This window comes from Rhinopithecus bieti, unplaced genomic scaffold (assembly GCF_001698545.2).
Source record: "Rhinopithecus bieti isolate Rb0 unplaced genomic scaffold, ASM169854v2 scaffold_1930, whole genome shotgun sequence".
In the NCBI taxonomy this organism is placed as follows: Eukaryota; Metazoa; Chordata; class Mammalia; order Primates; family Cercopithecidae; genus Rhinopithecus; species Rhinopithecus bieti.
The window spans coordinates 844292-866901 of NW_016803813.1; positions in this window are offsets into that span (position 1 = coordinate 844292).

Below are 22610 nucleotides of genomic sequence, written 5' to 3' on the forward strand. Positions count from 1 at the left end.
AATATATAATATATATTTATTAATGATATTTAATCTGTCTAAAGTGTTTGAGAAAACCTGTTTGTTTCCCTTTATTCCAGTAAATGAGCACTTTGATTCTTCATAATAAATCAAGAAATCACTTAAGATAAATTACAAGTTCTTATCTTTGTGATCTAAAATATAAAATAGGCATGTTTACAATTCCATTACATACTGTGAATTAAAATAAGTTAAACAAGTGATATATTATAAAAGTGTGGAGTTGTAGAATTGCAAGATATTACAGAAATTACTGAAACATCTTCATTTTATAGTGAAAAATTCAAACTCAATAAAATTAAACAATTTATCCATGTCCCCAATGCTACATAATACAATTCAAGATGGAAGGTGCCCTTTCTAACCACAAAAAGGTGAGAAATCATCTAACAATCTTGGTTTTTAACAATTCTCTATATTTCATCTGGAATGTCTGCCTAGCATATGAATTTCAAAAAATATATCTTAACAACAAAGTTTTGCTGTAGATTTAAGGAAAATATCTTACTGTACATTTTCTAACATACCCACACACACATTTGCATATCCTTGGCAGCTCAGGAGAAGACTTAGATAAGGATTTGTTTAAAAATAGTATTACATTGCCAATGAATGTAGATTCTCTAAGATTTCTAATGTTTAATTTTTTATTCTACCATATGACCAGCAAAAAAAATCAATATCTTTGCAGAGGGTCCATTTACATCTTATATGTTGTCAATAGTCTAGACTGAATGTGTATATCCCAATAATTAGGCTATTTTGACTTCTATTTTTTATACATACTTTTTGTAACTATTAATTGTCACTGTTTTGATGTACACACATGTATATTCTTGCTATGAGAGAATAATAAATGGTGCTAATTTCAAAAATCACAAATGGAGAATGATGTGATGAAAAGGATTGATCAATTGATTATCTAGAGTTAACTGATTATGTTTAGAATAGAGTAGAATAGAAATAATTAAATTTCTTTTCCCAAGGGAAGTTGCCAATCATTGCAGTTTCATTTTACAAAGTAGGAAAGATATGTGCATTTCTGCTGACTTTTTTTTTTTAGTCTGTTTGTTTCCGTTTTCCCTCTTAATTACTTTACAGTTGAATTTGATATTTTTTCAATTTTATACAATTATTATAATTAATTTAAATTTTGTACTAAATAATATAGTGTTGCTTGTTTTCTAATATCTTTGTCAGGACTCTATTCAGTTAGGCACCAGTTGTTAGAAAATGTAAGCTTCAATCATATAAGAGAATGTTATCAATTTATTAATACTGTAATCAAAACTCCAGCTAAATATGCTGCCATTTACTTAGCATACAAGTTAAAAAATTGGCTACATGGGAGACTCAATTTAATTAAAATTGATGATTCAAAATGGAGCTAATCATGCACAATTGTTTTCGTAAAAACAAGTTCCTGATGGCACGCATTCCTCTGCAGACCACATTTATAGAGGCATCACTAATACTTAATATTTATAGATGTAATATATATTGCTATAAGTGAAAGCAGAGCTATGTTTCCTGTCCTAGTGATCACTTATCTATATACAAATTTAGGATGATCCTGAATCAGAGAAGTTAAAGAGAATAATGAACAAAGTAGTTTAATATTTTAGAAGATAGGAAGAAAATAAAAGTATTTCTATTTCCATTTATCTTAAACATCATGAACATAAAATTATTTATCTTAACTTCTAATCACTCATTTGAATGCAGTTAAAATTATTTGGTCAAATATAAATAAACATGGGAACACAAACTTTGATGGTGTGACATCCAAATATAATATCATCATAAGCATTATTTTTCTGAGGGAAGTAAAGAAACTATCATACTGATCTTAGTAAATTTTAGCCTACTATTTTATCTAATTTTGTTTCATTTGCAAATTTTACCCTGAAAGATAATTTCAAATATTTAAAAGATAATAATGTGGGAAAGTAGTAGAATTAGTCTATATTATTCCAGAGATATTGAAATAAGCATCTGAAAGAAAATCAGATTCTAAATCAAGAAAATAAGTGTATTTATGTGTTAAAGTTACCATCAATTTCACACACACACACACAAAAGCTAAAGCCCTGAGATAGAAGCATAGATCATAGGGGATCATAGGTGAGTATATGTAAATCAAGAAACAGTTTAAATGAGTTTGCTAAATAACTAACAGTTATGTGATTATTTTCAAAAGCATAAAATGTTGAATTCACAAATAGGCCATAATTCACCAAGAAAAGACAAAGTAAATTAAGTACAACAAAAAGGCCACAGAATGAGAAAGATGAATAAACTTTCAGACAATGTTAATTAATAAAAGTAATTGTTACACTAAATTAGGCAAAGATACAGCAACCTATTATAAATAGCACATGGGTAAACTGGAATGTCCAAGGTTAGAGTAATTGGGATGGTGAGTAACTGGAAATAATCATATATGAGAAGCCACTGTATTAATGACAATATATACTTTGGAAAAGAGAATATTATAAAATATATACAGTCAACTGCAATATTTGTTAGTTAAAATAAATGGCGGGTTTGTTCTTGCAATCTTACAGAAAAATAAGAATGAGGATCAAAAGTACACACCTGCAAGTAAATAAAGTTTGTTTCATTAAAGAAAGAATTTTGCAATGTTTTCAATAATGGAATGTAATATTTTTGAAATAGTATTTCTACTTCGTTAGAAATGTTCATTAAGGTTTATGTTGTGGGGTAGGTGGGTGCTATTAGGTGATGGTATTTGGATATGAGGATTTTGTGAGGTGATTGGGTCAGGAGACAGATTTATTATGAATGTGATTAATGGCTTTATAAGACAGGTCAAAAGAAATTATTCTCTTCTTTCTCCATGTGGGGGCACAGTGAGAAGGCATCATCTTTAAAGCAGGAAGCAGGCCCTTGCAAGACTCCGAATCTGTTGGGACCTTGATTTTGGACTTCTCAGTCTTCAGAATTGTAAGAAATAAATTTCTGTTGTTTCTAAGTTACTTAGTTTATTATATTTTGTAATAGAAGCCTGAATAGATTAAGACTACAGTTTGTTTTGAACAGATTTTGTTATTAGAATCTCTGAAGCCCCATGTAGTTCTCTAAAGTCATCTTTAATTGTAAGTAGGAATGCATGCTCATTTGCATCATAAAAATCAAGGCTATAGTAGTGTTTTGTAGCTCTAGAGGTAAGAATTGAGTTTCCATGACAGATATATGCTCAATGTAACATCCTAATGTAAGTATACAAAATAGCTAACATGTTTTGTAAGAAAATCAATCAAATAGTTAAATGGAAATCATGCAAAATCTAAAAGAAAACACTGTAAGACAAAAAAGAAGAAATAATTTATTGTTATGACTGAACCCAATGCAAAAAATAGAAAATATAAATAAGTTTTGTATATTTTTTATTTTTTAATTTTTTTTCCTTTTGTAACATACAAAAGAAAACCTCCATGAAAAAAAAAAAAAGAAAGAAAGAAACTATAAGCAAAACAGAGGATAAAACACTAGGAAAATGCAGCAAAGAACCAGTATCATTAATATATAAATATCTAAAATATGCAATGCACAAACAATAACATAATAGAACAAAGGGAAAAGAGATACATCAAAATTTAAGTAAAGTAAACGTAAATAGTCCTACAAACACTAGAGTGCTCAACATCCTCATCATTAGAGAAATGCAAAAGAAAACCATATAGTTAGAAGCTAGCTTTATTGACAGATAAGCATGTTTTATTTGGTGTTACTTACATAGGTATATACATTTTCAAATGTTCACTGAAGACTCACACATTTTAATCTGTACAATTAAACTTCAATTAAAAATAAATCAAAGCACAAGCAAAAAATAGAGACTTTTGGGGAAGGATTTTTCATACTTGGTCGTGGTCTATGATTCTTTTAATGTTCTACTGAATTCAGTCTTCTAGCATTTTGTTGGGAATTTTTGTAACTATAATTATCAGGGATATCAGCCTGTGCATTTCTTTTGTTTTAGTTTCTTTCTTTTGCTTAGATATCACAGTAATGTTGGCTCCATTAATTATTTTTTAAATGTTTCGTAGAAATTTCCAGGGAAGCCATCTTGTCTGGAGTTTTTCTTTACTGAGAGGTTATTTGACTGCTGTTTCAATCTCCATGACAGCTATAAGTTTGTTCAGATTTTATATGTTTTCATAATTCAGTTTTGGTTGGCTGTAGGTTTCCAACAATTTATCCATTTTTTAGGTTACTCAGTTCGTTAGTGTATAATTCTTCCTAGTAGACTCTTAACAATCCTTTATATTTCTGTGGCATCAGTTACAATGGCTCCTCTTTCACTTCGATTTTATTTATTTGAACCTTCTCTCTTTTTTCTTTTCTACATCAAGGTTTGTCAATTTTGTACATCTTTAGAAAGAAAAGAAACCTCTATTTGATTTTCTACTGTTTTCTGCAGTTTTTTTTGTTTTCTAGTTGAGATATAAATTTACATTGTTTATTTAAGATGTTTCTTGTATTTTAATGTTGGCATTTACTGTCATAAAATTCCCACTTAATACGGTCTTTGCTGAATTCTATATATTTTGATATGTTATGTTTTCTTTTCATTTTTTTCAAGATTTTTCTAATTTCCATTCTGAAAAGGAAATCAAGTAACGGATTTATTCTTTGACTCATCGATTGTTAAAGAGTGTCTTGTTTAATTTTCATGTATTTGCAGATTTTCTTGTTTTTCTTCTGTTAGTGGTTGATTTACTTTCATTCCATTGTGTTCAGATAGAAGATATTTGGTTTGATTGGAATAATACCAAATAGGATTCAATAAGACTGGTTTTGTGACCTAACGTGATATATCCTGGAAAAAGCTTTATGTGTATTTGAGAAGACTATGTAGTTTGCTTATATTGATAGAATATTCTGTATATTCTCTAAGGTCTAGTTTTGTCTAAAGTGTTGTTCAAGTCATTTGTTACATTATTAATCATTTATCTGAATGGTATATCTACTTTTGAAAGTGAGGCATTGAAATCTATTTTTGTGTTGCTGTCAATTTCTCCCCTTAGTTCTGTCAGTATTTTCTTTATGTGTGTGGGTACCTTAATTAAAGCTGGGTACACACACACACACACACACACACACAATCATTGTTATGCCTTTTTTGTGAATTGATATTTTTGCTATAATACCTTTCATTCTTCCATTGTCTTTCATGGCAGTTTTGACTTAATGTCTCTTTTGCCTCATATAAGTACAGCCACACCTGCTCTGTTTGTTTACTATTTGCATGAAGTATCATTTTCCCTCCGATCACTTTCAGGCTCTGTATGTCCTTAAATCTTACATGAATCTCATGTATCTCATACAGTTAGGTCTTATTTCTTTTTATTCATTCAGCCACTCTATGTCTTTTGATTGAGTGGTCAATCTATTTACATTTGAAGTAATCACTGTTAAAGAAGGTGTTATTATTGTCATTTTGATCATCTTTTCCTGTCTACCTTGTAGGGATTTTTTTTTCCCTTTCTTTTCCTCTCCCACTAGCTTCATTTGTGTTTAATTGATATTTTGTGATGGCATGCTTTGATTCTTTTTTCATATTCTTTTGCGTATCTTCTATAGGAATTTTCTTTGTGGTTATCATCATGTTTTCATAAAACATAATTTATGACAATATAACAACCTATTTGACACTGATAAAAACTGAACTTCAGTCACATACTGTATTAGTCAGAGTCCTCCAGAGGAACAGAACTGATAGGATATATGTATTAATATATATGAAAAGGACTTTATTAAGGATAATTGACTCACACAATCACAATCATATTTACACTAGAATTAAAAGTAGAGGCTCAGTTGAAATCCCAAAGCCTCAAAAGTAGGGAACACGACAGTGTAGCCCTCAGTCTGTGGCTGAAGGCCCGAGACGCCCCCTGACAAACCAGTGGTTTAAGTCCCAGAGTCCAAAGACCTAAGAACCTAGAGTCTGACGTTAAATAGCAGGAAGCATCCAGCACTGCTGAAAGTTGAAAGCCCGAAGATTCAGCAAGCCAGTTTATTCTACCTTCTACTACCTGTTTTTTTCTAGTCACGCTGTCACCTGACTGGATGGTTTCTCCCTCCTACATTGAGGGTGGATCTTCCTCTCCCAGTCCACTGACTCAAATGTTAATCTCCTCTGGCAGAGGAGACTAACACCCTCACAGACACATCCAGAAACAATACTTTGCATCCTTCAATCCAATCAAGTTAACACTGAATATTAACCATGACACATTCAATACCTCTACTGTTTTGCTTCCCTTTCTCACATACTTAATGTTATTGATGTCATAAGTCATATCTTTATAAAAATATATCTATTAATATTTTATAATTATGTTATTTTAAATAATTTTATATTTAACTTTTATACTAGAATTAAAACTGATCAACACACCACTGTTACAGTATTACAGTATTCAGTATTTGTCCATATATTTATATTTACCAATGAGCTTTATTTTTGTATGATTTTGTCTTGCTGTCTAGTGCATCTTTAGTTTTAACATCAAGGACTCCATTTCACATTTCTTATAAGGCAGAACAAATGATGATGAACTCTCTCAGATTTCGTTCATCTGGAAAAGGCTCTATTTCTTCTTCATTTTTGAAAGACAGTTTTGTCAGATAAAGAATTTGGAATTGAAAGTTTTGAATTTTTTTTTTTTTTTCTGCTAGCAGTTTGAACGTGTCACCCATTCCCTTCTAGTCTTCAAGGTTTCTGCTGACAAATCTACTGATAATATTATGGGGGCTCCCTTTTATATGAAAAGTTACTGTTGTTGCTTTCAAAATTCTCTTTTTGCTTTCTACTTTTGACAATTTATTAATAATGTGTTTTGATGTAGACTTCTTCAGGTACATACTACTCGTTGTCCATTAGCCTTGTTCAATCTGGATATCCATTTTCTTACCTAGATTCAAAAAGCTTTTGATCATTACTTCAAATAAGCTATCCACTCCTTTTTAATCTCTCTCATACTTCTGGAATTATCATACTGTGTATAATTATTTTGATTTATGGTGTTCCATAAGTCCTTTAGGATTTCTTTACTCTTTTCCATTGTTTCTTCTTTTGGTTGTTTAGACTAGATAATTTCAAATGATCTGTGATTGTTTCTTCTGACTCTTGAAATGTGCTGTTGAATTTTCTAGTTAAATTTTAAATTTAGTAATATAGTATAACTACAGTTTTAGTTATAATATTGTTTGGTTATTTTTTAATATTTTCTATCTCTGTTGATTTTTATTTTATTTTATTTTATTATTATTATTATTATTTTTTTGAGGCAGAGTCTTGCTCTGTCACCCAGGCTGGAGTGCTGTGGCCGGATCTCAGCTCACTGCAAGCTCCGGCTCCCGGGTTCACGCCATTCTCCTGCCTCAGCCTCCCGGGTAGCTGGGACCACAGGCGCCCGCCACCTCGCCCGGCTAGTTTTTTGTAGTTTTAGTAGAGACGGGGTTTCACCGTGTTAGCCAGGATGGTCTTGATCTCCTGACCTCGTGATCCGCCCGTCTCGGCCTCCCAAAGTGCGGGGATTACAGGCTTGAGCCGCCGCGCCCGGCCTCTGTTGATATTTTAATTTAGTTCATGTATTGTTTTTCTGAATCTGATGAGCATCTTTTGGTGGTAATTTTGAACTTCTTGTTTCTTCAGGCTCAATTTCTAGAGGTTTATTATCTTCCTCTATTGAGTAAGTTTTCCTTATTTCTTTGTGTGTTTTGTGTTGGACATGACACATTTAAGAAAACAAAAACAAGCAAACAAACAAACAAAAAACACTTCTTCCAGTGCTACAGACTAACTTCAACAGTGAAATACCTTCACCTATTAGTCTGGTTCAGGATTCTGAGAGCTTCTCAAATTTTTTTCTATGAATGTAGTTTTCTCAACTTGTGCTTGTAAATTCCAAGTAGAGGTTTTGCCAGTTTCTTTTTCTCAGGAGCTTGTAAGATTTTTGCTTTCTCTGGTGTCTGTCTCTAGTACTGCAGATTCTCTGAATCTGCTGGAAGATGCTGAAGGAGTCTCTGAATCTGCTGGAAGATTGCTTTCTCTGGTGTCTGTCTCTAGTACTGCAGATTCTCTGAATCTGCTGGAACTGAACTTGGTCTCAGAGAGTTCCAGGCTTGTGCAGTGTGCCAGACTCCATCAACATTCTAAGTTAGACAAGACAAAAACCAGTCCATTAAGCATCCCTCTAACAAATTATAATATTGGACACATACTCAATTCTTCTCTTTCTTCTTTTCTTCAAAGGAGGAGTCTTCTGAGATGTGTCAGCCTCTGTCTGCTGTAACACAGGTCCTCTGGAGCAGCAGCAAGCTGCTTATCTCTCTCCTGTTTTCAGTGACCCTCAGGCATCTAGAGTATGCTGGGATTTATCAGTACTCCAAGACAAGTGAAATAGAAAACAGTCCCTTGGGAACCATCTTGAAAAGCCAGAATGGTAGATTTATTCTTCAACTCTTTCTCTCACCAGGAAAAAAAAAATACAGGAGTTAGGAGCTTTCTTCTCCTACCTCTGTAGTGAGCTGCGGGGAGGGAATATGGCTAGTGAGTGAATACTAATCTAAACCACTCATTGCCTTTGCTCTCAGTGGGTCTTAAACATATATCCTTTCCTGTCAGTGCTGAAATGCAAGCAAGGTAGAAGCTACTTTTTCACGTATCCCCCTAGAAAAGTCAGAATGTTGGACATATAGTCTAGTTTTTTTCTTTCTCTTCCCATTGTGTAGCTGGAAGAAAGGGATTTTTCCACTTACAAATTATACTGTGATATGAAGGAGGGAATGGACTATGGTGAGTGAGTCCCCTGAATTTCCCTACCACCTTTGATGTGACTTGTTTCAGAGACACCTCGGATAGAGAAACCTCTTAATTTGTTTGTGGATTCCTCACAAAGTAAATTAGTCCATGTATTGCTGTTGATTAAGAGTCTCCATAGATGGAAGAGGCTCTGAGGCTTTCCACTTTGCAATCTTGCTGACCACTAGTTTACCTTCTGAATTTAGGCAATATCTCCTTGCAAATGACTTCTCAGATTTTTTTCACAATTTGCTTAAACATATATCCTTTCCTGTCAGTAATATTTTCTGTAATATTTTATATAAAATAAGAATAACAATGCTAAGAAGACTACAGAAAGTATATTGTTTTAAAGCAAACATATAAAGTAATATTGACACTTTTTGTTGTACAGATCTGTATGTTTTGATCCAAGTGCAGATTTGTATAAACACTACAACCATCATGATACAGAACAGTTGTATCTCCAAAAAACTACCTCGTGCTATCTCTTTTAATCATATCTTATTCTCAGTTCATTACCTGGCAACTGATACAATATATTTGTCTTTTTCAGTATACCATGTTAATGGAATGCTATGGATGTAACCTTTTGAAACTAGCTCCAAATTGTTGCTTTAGTTTATTTGTTTCTCTTTTGATTAGTCTTTCATGTATGGATATTCTACAGTTCGTTTATCCACTCATCCTTGAGTGTCGTCTGTATCATGTGTGATTTTTGGTAATTATGATTAGAGCGGCTATAAACATTTGTGTACACGTTTTAGTGTATGCAAATGTTTTTGTTTCTATAAGATAAATATTTATATTTTGTATAAAGTTCACATTATGTGTACAATATGATCCAGCAACCCTATGTCTAACACTAACCATAAGATATAGGGTTGCTGGATCATATTGTACTCATAATGATGACTTTACGCAAAAGGTTCAATATGGTTTTTCCAAGTGGCTATACCATTTTTAATTCCCACTGACAATGCACGAGCATTCTGTTACTCAGTATTTTTGTCAGCACTTTACATTGTTAGAATTTTGTATTTTAGTTATTCTAATAGTTGTGTAGTAATATCTGCCGGTATTAGTTCATTTTCACACTGCTATAAAGATACTACCTGAGACTGGGTAATTTATAAATATAAAAGAAGTTTGATTGACTCACAGTTACACATGACTGGAGAAGCCTCAGGAAACTTATAATCATGGTTGAAGGCAAAGAGGAAACAATGTACATCTTACATGGCAGCTGGAGAAAAGGAGAAAGCACAGGAGAAACTACCACTTTTAAACCATCAGATCTCATGAGAACACCCGCAGTATCACAAGAACAGCATGGGGGAAACCACCCTTATAATCCAATCACCTCCTACCTGGTCCCTGCCTCAACACATGGGGATTACAATTTGAGATGAGATTTGATTGGGTACACAGAGTCAAACCATATCATTCTACCCCTGGTCTCTCCCAAACATAATGTACTTTTCACATTTCAAAACCAATCGTGCCTTCCTAACAGTCCTTCAAAATCTTAACTCATTTCAGCACTAACCAAAAGTCCAAGTCCAAAGCCTCATCTGAGACAAGGAAAACCTCTTCTGCCTAGGAGCCTGTAAAATAAAATTTAAAAAGTTAGTTACTTAAATTACACAATAGCTATACAGACTTTAGGTAAATGTTCCTATTCCAAATGAGAAACGTTATCCAAAAGAAAGGGGGGCCACAGATCCCATGCAAGTCCAAAACCCAGTGGGGCAGTCATTTAATCTTAAATCTCCTAAATGATCTCATTTGACTCCATGTCTCACATGCAGGGTACACTAGTGCAAGGGGTGGGCTCTCAAGGCCTTGGGCATCTCCACCCCTGTGACTCTGCTAGGTACAGCCCCTGTACCTATTTTCATGGGCTGGTGTTGGATGCCTTTGACTTTTCTAGGTGCATTGTGCAATGTGTTGGTGGATCTACATCTCTGGGGTCTGAAGAATCGTGGCCCTCTTCTCACAGCTCCATCCAGCAGTGACCCAGTGGGTACTCTGTGTGGGGGTCTCCAACACCATATGTCTCTTCTGTGATACCCTAGCAGAGGTTCTCCAAGAGGATTGTACCCCTGCAGCAGACTTCTGTCTGTACATCCTAGTGTCTAGCTGGAGGCTGTAAAGACTCAACTCTTGACCTGAATGCATCCACAAGCTCAACACTAGGTGGAAATCATCAAGACTTGGGACTTGCACCCTCTGAAGCAACGGCCCATGCTGTACCTTGGCCCCTTTTAACAACGGCTGGAGCTGGAGCAGCTGGGAAGCAGGGCACTAAGTCCCAAGGCTACACAGAGTAGGGGTGGCCCTGGGCCTGGCCCATGAAACCATTTTTCCCTCCTAGGCTTCCAGACTGTGATGAGAGGGGTTGCCACAAAGATCTCTGACATACCACAGAGACGTTTTTCCCATTGTCTTGGCTATTAATATTCCACTCCTCATCTTATGCAAATTTCTGCAGTTTTCCTGTATTTCTCCCCAGAAAAATGGTGTTTCTTTTCTACCTCATGGTCAGGCTGAAAATTATCCAAACTTTTATGCTCTACTTCACTTTTAAACAAAGATCCAGTTTCAGAAAAATCTCTTTGTGAACCCATATAACCCACATGTTTTCAGAAAAAAACAAGTTTCCTTGAATGCTTTGCTGCTTAGAAATTTCTTCTACCAGATACCCTAAATTATCTCTCTCAAGGTCAAAGTCCCCAGATCGCTAGGCCAGGGGTAAAATGCCAACAGTCCAACAGTCTTTTTGCTGAAGCATAACATGAGTAACCTTTTCTCCAGTTCCCAACAGGTTTCTCATCTTTATTTGAGATCACCTCAGCCTGAACTTCATTGTCCATATAACTATCAGCATTTTGGTCAAAACAATTCAACAAGTCTCTAGGAAGTTTCAAATTTTTCCGAATCTTTCTATCTTCTTCTAAGTCCTCCAAACTGTTCCAACGTCTTTCTGTTACCCAATTCCAAAGTTACTGCCACATTTTCAGTTTATCTTTATAGCAGTGCCCCACCTCCAGTCCCAATTCTCTGTATTAGTCTGTTTTCACACTAATATAAAGATAACCTGAGACTGAGTAATTTATAAATAAAAAAGGTTCAATTAACTCACAGTACACATTGCTGAAGAGGCCTCAGGAAACCTACAATCATGGTGGAAGGTGAAGAGGAAGAAAGGCATGTCTCACATGGTGGCAGGAGAGAGAACACAAGAGAAACTATCACTTTTAAACCATCAGATCTCCTGAGAACCTCCTCACTATCATGGAAACAGCATGGGGGAAACCACCCCCATGATCCAATCACCTTCCACTAGGTCCCTCCCTCGACACATGGGGATTACAATTTGAGATGAGATTTGGGTGAGGACACAGAGTCAAACCATATCACTCCCCTTGATTTTTCTCTGCATTTCCTTGAGGGGTTTACAGTGTTGAATATAGTTTGATGTGCCTATTTGTCATCTGTGTATATTTTTTGGTGAAGTGTTGGTTCAAGTCAGGTAATAACTTTTCTATTGCCACTGGGTACACTTTATTCCTACATTTGTATGTGCATGAAGTATTGTTATTTAGTACATGGGTATACTAGTATATTGTTATTTAGTACATGGGTACATAGCCAGGAAACCCACAGATTCCTTTGTTTCATTAACGAACATGGGCAGTTCTAGGTATTTGATTAAGGTATGTACTTCATAATTCAAATCCTCTTTTAAGGTAGCCAGTGGGTTTTTGAGTGAGCCTCTGTATGATTCACTTCAATTATTTCTTTAAATTATCATAGAGACTTTCAGAGTAGTCCATAGATGACTATTTTCTCCAATTATGTTGGGCCCATTTTCTTCACTCTACCGCAAGGCCAGGGCAAAGGCTCAAGACTCAGAAAACATCAAAAAACACCCTTGAAGGAGTGTCACTAAGCATTTTTTAAAATCATTATCTAAATATTACTCAGCTTTGCCCATTGTGCAGATGTTCTATTACCTTGTTCTTTTAGGGCATATGACAACTGTCTCCAAATAATGTCACATTCAATCCCGGAACTCTCGATGGTGAGTCAGCAGTGTGTTCTCTCATGGCTGGAAAAGAATGCTGGGAAACAAAGCAAGGGAGAACTGGAATGCTTCATGTTTGGCAGTGTGGGGAATGAAGCAATGCACTGTTACCTGTACCTTCCCCTAAGCTTCCCTCTGATGCATGTAATAGAACACACCTTTTCCATTTTATAGATGATGTCTCTTAAGCTCCTTTTATCCAAAATTTTATCTGCATACTCAAGATATAATAGTTATTTTCATTCTCAAGATTAATTGATGTATTTCCATGGTGACACACTTTCAAGCAAAATTCAGTGATCAATAGCAATTGTCTTTTAAGTAATCTGCAAGGCAGCATTTAATTACAGAACCACAAAAGTCTCTTCCAAGTAGTGGTGTAATAGTCCATTTTCATGCTGCTGATAAAGACATAGCGGAGACTGGGCAATTTACAAAAGAAAGAGGTTTAATTGGACTTACAAAATGCAAGGAGGAGCAAGTTATATCTTTTTTTTTTTTTTTAGAGGGAGTCTCGCTCTGTCACCGAGGCTGGAGTGCAGTGGTGAGATCTCGGCTCACTGCAACCTCCACCTCCTGAGTTCAAGTAATTCTCCTGCCTCAGCCTCCTAAGTAGATGGAATTACAGGTGTGCACTATTATGCCCAGCTAATTTTTTTGTATTTTTAGTAGCGACGGGGTTTCACCATGTTGGCCTTGGTCTCCCAAAGTGCTAGGATTACAGGTGTGAACCACGTGCCTGGCCACAAGTCACATCTTACTTGGAATGGCAGCAGGCAAAAAGAGAATGAGGAAGACACAAAAGAGGGAACCCCTGATAAAACAGTCAGATCTCGTGAGACTTGTTCACTACCACAATAACAATATAAGGGAAAACTCGCCCATGATTAAGTGATCTTCCACCAGTTCCCTCCCACAACGGGTGGGAATGATGGGAGTACAATTCAAGATGGGATTTGAGTGGGGACACAGAGACACATCATATCATTCCACCTCTGCCCTCTGCCCTCTGCCAAATCTCATGTTATCACATTTCAAAATCAATCATGCCCTCCCAACAATGCCCCAAAGTCTTAAATCATTTCAGCATTAACTCAAAAGTCCACAGTCCAAAGTCTTATTTGAGACAAGGCAAGTCCCTTCTGCCTATGAGCCTGTAAAATCAAAAGCAAGCTAGTTATTTTCTACTTACAATGGGGGTACAGACATTGACTAAATACAACCCTTCCTAATGGGAGAAATTGGCCAAAATAAAGAGGCTACAGGGCCATGCAAGTCCAAAATCCAGCAGGGCAGTCAAATCTTAAAGCTCCAAAATGATCTCCTTTGACTCTATGTCTCACATTTAGGTCACACTGATGCAAGAAGTGGGTTCCCATGGTTTTGGGAAGCTCAAATCCTGTGACTTTGCAGGGTACAGCTTCCCTCCTGGCTGCTTTCACAGGCTGGCATTAAGTGTCTGTGGCTTTACCAGGTGCACCGTACAAGCTGTCGGTGGATCTACCATTCTGGGGTCTGGAGGATGGTGGCCCTCTTTCTACAGCTCCAATAGGCAGTGCCCCATTAGGGACTCTGTGTGGGAGCTCCAGCCCCACATTTTCCTTCCACACTGACCTAGCAGAGGTTCTCCATGAGGGAAATCTTCCTACAGCAACCTTTTGCCTGGGCATCCAGGCATTTCCATACATCTTTTGAAATCTAGGCAGAGGTTCCCAAACCTTAATTCTTGACTTCTGTGCACCACCAGGCTCAAAACCAGGTGGAAACTGCCAAGGCTTGGGGCTTCCATCCTCTGAAGCAACAGCTGAAGCTTTACCTTGGCCCCTTTAAGTCATAGCTGGAGTGGCTGTGACACAGGGCACCAAGTCCCCTAGACTGCACACAGCACAGGGACTCTGAGCCTGTGCCACAAAACCATTTTCTGCTAGGCCTCCCATCCTGTAATAGGAGGGGCTGCCATGAAGACCTCTGATGGGCACTGGAGACACTTTCCCCACTGTTTTGGGGATTCACATTCAGTTCCTCGCTACTTATGCAAAATTCTGCAGCCAGCTTGAATTTCTCCTCAGAAAATGGATATTTCTTTTCTATCACATTGACAGGCTGTAAATTTTCTGAACTTTTATGCTCTGCTTCCCTTATAAAACTAAATGCCTTTAACAGCATCCAAGTCAACTCTTGAATGCTTTGCTGCTAAGAAATTTCTTCTGCCACATACCCTAAACCATCTTTCTCAAGTTCAAAGTTCCACAAATCTCTAGGGCAGGGGCAAAATGCTGCCAGTCTCTTTGCTAAAACATAACAAGAATCACCTTTCCTCTGGTTCCCAACAAGTTCCTCATCTCCATCTGAGACTACCTCAGCCTGGACTTTATTGTTCATATTACTATCAGGCTGTTGGTCAAAGCCACTGAACAAGTTTCTAGAAAGTTCCAAACTTTCCCATATTTCCCTGTCTTCTTCTGAGCCCTCCAAACTGTTCCATCCTCTGCCTCTTACCCAGTTCCAAAGTTGCTTCCACATTTTCGGTTATCTTTTCAGCAGTGCCCCACTCTACTGGTATCAATTTCCTGTATTAGTCTGTTTTCACAATGCAGATAATGACATACTCAAGACTGGGCATTTTACGAAAGAAAGAGGTTTAATTGGACTTACAGTTCCACATGGTTGGGGAGGCCTCATAATCATGGAAGAAGGCAAAGAAGAGCAAGGCACATCTTACACGGAATGGCAGCAGGCAAAGAGAGAATGAGGAAGACGCAAAAGTGGGAACCCCGATAAATCCATCAGATCTCGTGAGACTTATTCACTACCATGAGAACAGTATGGAGCTAACCGCCTCCTTGATTCAATTATCTCCCACAGAGTCCCTCCCACAACATGTGGGAATTACGGGGGTACAATTTAAGATGAGATTTGGGTGGCAACCCAGAGTCAAACCATATCAAGTGGAATTCTAGTTTTGCTAATGACTTGATTCTGTATGCCACGTGAAATCATCTGAGGGTTAGTTTATAGCTGATGCCATAGACCATTGCAAGTCTTTAATGCTCATTTTTGCGTCATCAATCATTCAAATTTAAATTTTGGTGAATTAATGAATAATGGCAGCCTAACTCATGGAAAGAATGAAGTTTTATCAAAATGAATGAGTATCACAAGTTTCTAGGCTTCCTTTTTAGTGAAATATCAGTAAAATAATTTGTTTTCTAATTTGAAGGATATTGCTATTTCTCTTGTCCACATAATTCCAAAAATTTTCCACTGAACCAGGTCTTGCTGGTTTCATTAGCTGACCTCTCCTCATTATAGGTTACTATACTCTTAAATATACTACTCCATATATATTTCTTGAGGAGAAAATTATAATACCATCAATAAGTGCACTGAATTACCCATAATTGTTATTAATCTCATCATTCTGTAATACTATATTATGATAGTATACCAGTGAACTTAAGTATCTCTGTAGGAAAACCACAAATATATATTTTGAATGACTCCATACATGTTAATCCATGATATTGCAAATTATACCTATCAGAGCACCAAGGTAGAAACCAAAAAGATGAAATCAGTCAAGTCTTTCTTGGGTTGTTAGTGTCTGAACTATACTTGAATAAAAATCTGTTATAAATCTGGTATTTAAGAAATACTACATTTGAGATAATGTAAATGAAAAGTTAAAGTTCTGAACATTTTGATGAAAATCAGGTTGAAAATTCATTTTGAAAACTAAACTGCATGAGCTAATTTAGATGATTCAAATCACATTTCTGAGCTATTTTGCTATAAAATCAGCTATAAAATTATAGTTTCAGAAATTACTTTGTGATAATTTTAATGAAAAGCCTAATTCATAAAATTCCTTATGAAACACAATGTATAAAAAGCAGTGAAGAATCACATGATTCTTAAACTACTAGTTTGGTTTCTGGAAACATTTACTATCCATGAGTTTTTGCTCTTGGCAAGGTAATAAATGAATACATGGCACTGATGACAAATAAATGACAATGGTGACTTGTCAACAGCATTCAAGACAGCTCCTCAAAACTGTTGCTGAAAGTATTTTCTCTACTTCAGCATTTTAAACATTCCCTTGGTTGATACTCTGCCACCACTCTAGTCCAACCTATCAAAATCTTTCTCCTGTGTTACTCAAATACACTTCAAAACAGTACCTCCTTCCTTTGTTTACCATCCTTAGTCTCTTCATAATACAGTCACCAAAGTCAGTCTGTTAAAATATGTCAGATCCTGAGATTTCTTGTTTCAAAACCTAGCAGCTTCCATCTCTCTGAGAGCAAAAGTCAGTATCTTAAAATGATCTATAAGCAAATATATTTTCTCGCCTTCTGTTACCTCTTTGACCCCATCTTCTATTATTATCTCTCCTTTTTCTGTTGAAGCCATAGTGTCCTACATGCTGGTTTATAAACATACAAGGCAAGTTGCTACCTCAGAGCTTTACACTTGCTGTTTTCCTTCACTACAATTTTATTTCTCCTGGTATTATGGCCTGGTCACATACTTACTTCATGTTGCCACTCAAATGTCATTTCTCGAATATATCTTTCTCTAGGTATCCTATTTTTCTCCTTTGCTTATTCTTGCTCTCCTTTCCTTATTTAGTTTCTTTGCATTTATTATTATTTTGAGAACTTACATATTTTGCTGATTTTGTGTTGTATTATTTTCCCATCTAATATAATTTATGTTTCATGCGAGCAAAAGCTTTTCTTTACATGATCACTGGTAAATTAGCACTGCCTAGAGTAGTGAGTAACATACATAATATACACACTTGTTTTAGAAAGAAATTATTTTAAGACATTATGACTGGGCCATAGAAGTGTGTATGAAGGAGTCTTAGTGCGGGAACGTTAATGCTTAGAGAGGGTAAAAGATTTGAAAATTATTTCTACTCATTTATAATTTATGCACTAGCAGAAATAATGGTAATTGTAATGGAAATTTATGGATGTGTGGTTTCCTGTATGCATTAGTTTTCAAAGGCCTCTTAAATCTCTGATTTTCTAAGGAATCAACAAAAATGTTAAAAGGTAACACACCCTTCAAACAGAAAAACTGTACTCCCTACACTTTGCAACATTCACTGTGGTGGGCTGCCTTCCCCTTCTCAATACCTCTTATGACCAGTTGTTTAATGGTAAAGATTTGTTCCATTCTAATTATGAAAGGATATTTTTTGTTTGCTAAGTTTATATGCAATATTTATTAAGGTTGTTATAAACATAACCAAAACTTAAGCATGCAGACTAGATTTTTTTAATATAATCACAGGATTGCAGGTTAGGGTATAAATATAATATTGTTTAACTAGACACAATTAAGAATATTAGCATAAAAAAGTACTCTTTGACTTGTGGAAATTTTTACAATGTGGTAGAAACTATGCTTCTAACTTTCATATGATTAATTTGATGTAATTATGAAAGCATTTTTTAATGCATATTGAAAAACACTTTTCAAAAGTTTTAAAGTAATTTATTGCTTAATCTTAAGTAACTATTTGTATCACAATATCCAACTGATATTCTAAATAATTGAGACAAATAAATATTTAGCTCAGATTGTCCATATAATTAATAAAGACAAAAATATCAGGAACTGATAATAACCCTCTACAATGTAATACATTTATAGGACTCTACGTAAATGTGAGCGTTGATGTCTCAGAGAATCTCTTTGAAGCTTATGACATATATTAGTTCCTATTTTTGTATGATTTCAAAAATCTTAAGCAGTACTCAGTTCTATGTGGTATATGAGGGAACAAATAGTTTAATTTATCTGACTCTGTTCCAGATATTCTTCATTGTATTGTGTTCAGACTACCAACATATCTGTTAGTGTTCCACAGTTGCTCATATTATCAGCTTTATGCACTTGCTCTTGCCACTCTGCGCCTTTCTATTAATTAAGAGTGAAATACAGGTGGCTTTTTTTTTTTTTGCCCTGTTTTGGAATTGTATTTACAGCACAACATTGTGACGATGATTTAACACTTCTGAAAGTCTATATTCATCAGAAGTATTCTTCATCACTTTATGTTAACAAAGCACAAGGAAGGTAAATGTTTGACCTGGTACAGATAAATGATAGAACAGAGAGCGTTATCTATAAATGAGAGTCCAAACTTTTCTATTTTCTAAACTTTAAATTGCATAAGCTGTTTTCAATAGTAATGCTATAAGAGATACAATACATGAAGTTACATTTTATTTATCCTTGGACATTAAAATTGTGCTAGATGTAAACTTCTCATTTTAATGCTCTACGAAATCTTATATTGTCATTTAGCTATCTGATACCAGCACTCTCTGAGACTATGCTAATGCCAAATTAATGTAATAGTCTCTAGAACTGTAGAAAAATAATACCATGAGATAGGGACAGTGTCTATCTTGATCATTGTTGATTTTCTATTCCTTAAGCCAGTACATGGTACTGTGGAAGAGATAGATAAATTTTGATTAATAATTAAATACCACCACCTGTACATTAAAAGACGTGGGAGAGATTAATATCAGTCAAAGACGCAGAAAAATTTAGAAAGCAGTAACACATTTAATACTGCACAAATCAAATGGCTGAGTGTGGGACATGCTTAGAAGTGTATTCACTAAGAAATATTAGTTGTATTGACTTTATGTTTCACAGAGAGTAGGACAGTAGGAGAGAATTAGACACTATGTGATCTTAAAACCAATTAAAACGAGAAAACTTACTACAAACTGTCAGAATAATTTGGTAGTGTTAATACCAATTCTGATTTATAACCAGGATTTTTTTTTCCAAGTATGACAGGGTTGTGACTGAAGCCCAATGTTGAGAGTAAAGTTCTTAATAGCCAAAATCAACATTTGGAAAGTCTCTAAACATTGGGCTCAGCCACTTTCATAGAGGTTCCCTTTGAAAGGTGCTCACACTAGTTTTACCATCATCATCATAAACACTCCTCAATCAATAGAAAGAAGGTTAGAAGAAAGGTAGCCACATTTTGAAGAGGAATTTCAATCTGTACAGAACTGAGGTAGGCATAGAGAAGATGAGTCGAAGCAAGTTCTTCTACATCAAAAACTGTGCAAAGTGGAGTCCCACATAGGGTCTTCTAAAGTATTCACAAATACATTTGAAAGTGAAAACAAATTCAGAATCCAGCCCTTACAGATTTTTGAAAGCCAGTCTTTGTAACAAAAGAGCAACAGCCTTAAAAAGGATTACTTTGTCACAAAGCAGCAACAGCCTTAAAAAGGATTAACTACTGGCCAGACAAGTAAAGGAATCTTTATCCTTTTCATTTTCTCTCTTATGCCCCTCAGTATTAGTGGATTCAACACATTAAAGAGAGCTGACTAGATGAATTTCAAATACTAACCATGTCTCTCTTGCTGTCTGGTGAGCTCTAACAGTGTATTAGGGGTGAAGGGAGAATCGTGGAAAATAGATTCAATTTAGTCCTAAAAAAATGTTTAAGGTCATTCTAATAACCCAAGGTGCTAAAAAGGAGAGCTTGGACAAGATGCAAAGTTAGAAGTGTCTTTAACTTTTGCAGAAATTAAAAACAACACAACAAGTTTCATGTATAATTTTATAAAAATTCTTAGTAAGATAGATACACTTTTTTACATATATGTACCTGTTTACACAAAGCAAGAAGCTTCGTCTGCATAAATAATTTTCTATTAAAGATGTTTCTAGGAGGTGGAACTTGCAGTGAGCCACAATCGCACCACTGGAAAAGATGTTTCCAAAATCACAAATGGGTGAACAGAACACAGAAAGTGAATGAATTTTAGGGGTCTGAGACATTCTATGAGATTGTTTTTTGATACTTGTGTACTTTTTTTACTCTATAGTGAAATATATAATAATAATATCAACATTCTACAAATGTTTTAGAAGACTTTCTTATCCCTGGGTTTTGTCATATCTTTTAATGCCTGTGTCTTCATTATTCTATATAACTACATTGATGCCAAGTATAATTTCTCTTGTTACTACAAGCAAATAAGAACGAGAATTGTTTTAATATTTAAAAGATAGGTCAGCCTCTAATACTTACATGACAGTGATGTCATTATATGCTGAAATTAAAGGTATCTCAATAGTTAGAATACAGAAAATCATTGGGAGAATTAAGTCATCACAAACACACATGGTAGTACAAGCATGCCACTTATAGACAACCTATGGAAACATGAATCAGAATTATGTTCATATTACCCACAATGATTTGGTATCTACAAAACAACATTAACATTCACCTTAATTTAATGTTATTTTAATATGTATTTAAAGTTTTTAAAACTACTTTATTCACTTGTATAAAATTTTAAAGTTGTTAAAATAAGTAAAATACAGATATGTAAAGAATGTATTAGCAATTTCTCTGATATTTACTTTTATTCCTGAATAACACACACACTCATAAGTAATTAATTTTAAAAAGTTGGTGCATTGATATTTATATATTTCTTGGTGCTCATAATAACATAAAGGGCTATACTGATATCTGTAAATAGTTTCAAATGTTTTTGTTCTGCCATTTTGGACAAAAAAATTGAAAAAAATATACACATTATTTTCATTATTTATGCATTCTTGCTTTTATTTTGACAGCATAGATTTCCTAAAGTTAGATTTTTGTATTAAAAGGATTATAAGTCATTCTACAATAAAGCACATGCACACATATGTTTATTGCAGCACTATTCACGATAACAAAGACTTGGAGCCAATCCAAATGTCCATCAATGATAGAGTGGATAAAGAAAATGTGGCACATATGCAATATGGAATACCATGAAGCCATAAAAAAGAATGAGTTCATGACCTTTTCAGGGACATGGATGAAGCCGGAAACCATCATTCTCAGCAAACTAACATAGGAATTGAAAACCAAACAACACATGTTCTCACTCATAAATGGGAGTTGAACAATGAGAACACATGGACACAGGGAGGGGAACATCACACACTGGGGCCTGTTGGGGGTAAGGGGCAAGGGGAGGGAGAGCATTAGGACAAATACCTGATGCATGTGGGGTTTAAAACCTAAGTGATGGGTTGATGGGTGCAGCAAACCACCACAGCACATGTATACCTATGCAACACACCTGCACGTTCTGCATATGTATCCCAGAACTTAAAGTATATTAAAAAAAGGAATGTAAGAATTATAACCAATAGAATTCCTGTAATACTTGAGATGATTCTTAAACAAATTTAAATTTTAAGAAATTTTTTAAAAAGGTATTTGTACTTTTAATAGATATTGCCAGGTAATATCCTGGTAATTTTTCAGCAGTTCACATTCCCACCAGCAGGTATGGAATGTACAGTATTGTCACTCTTGACAATTCTCATTGCTGTAAATAGTTTTAAAAGTTTTAGGATGCATATGAATGAAAATCTCTATTTTGTTTTAATTCATTTTGCTTTTCTTAAAAAATGTGCTAGCTAGATAGGACAGCTTTTCAGGTGTTTCTTAGGGAGCCCTTTATGTTCATTGTTTGCTTTCGTATTTTCTTTTTTCTAGATTGCTTGTTTTCTTCTTATCATTTTGTAGGATTATTTCCAAATTAGTAATATGAAACCTTAGACTGTACTATAAAATATAATTCACTTATT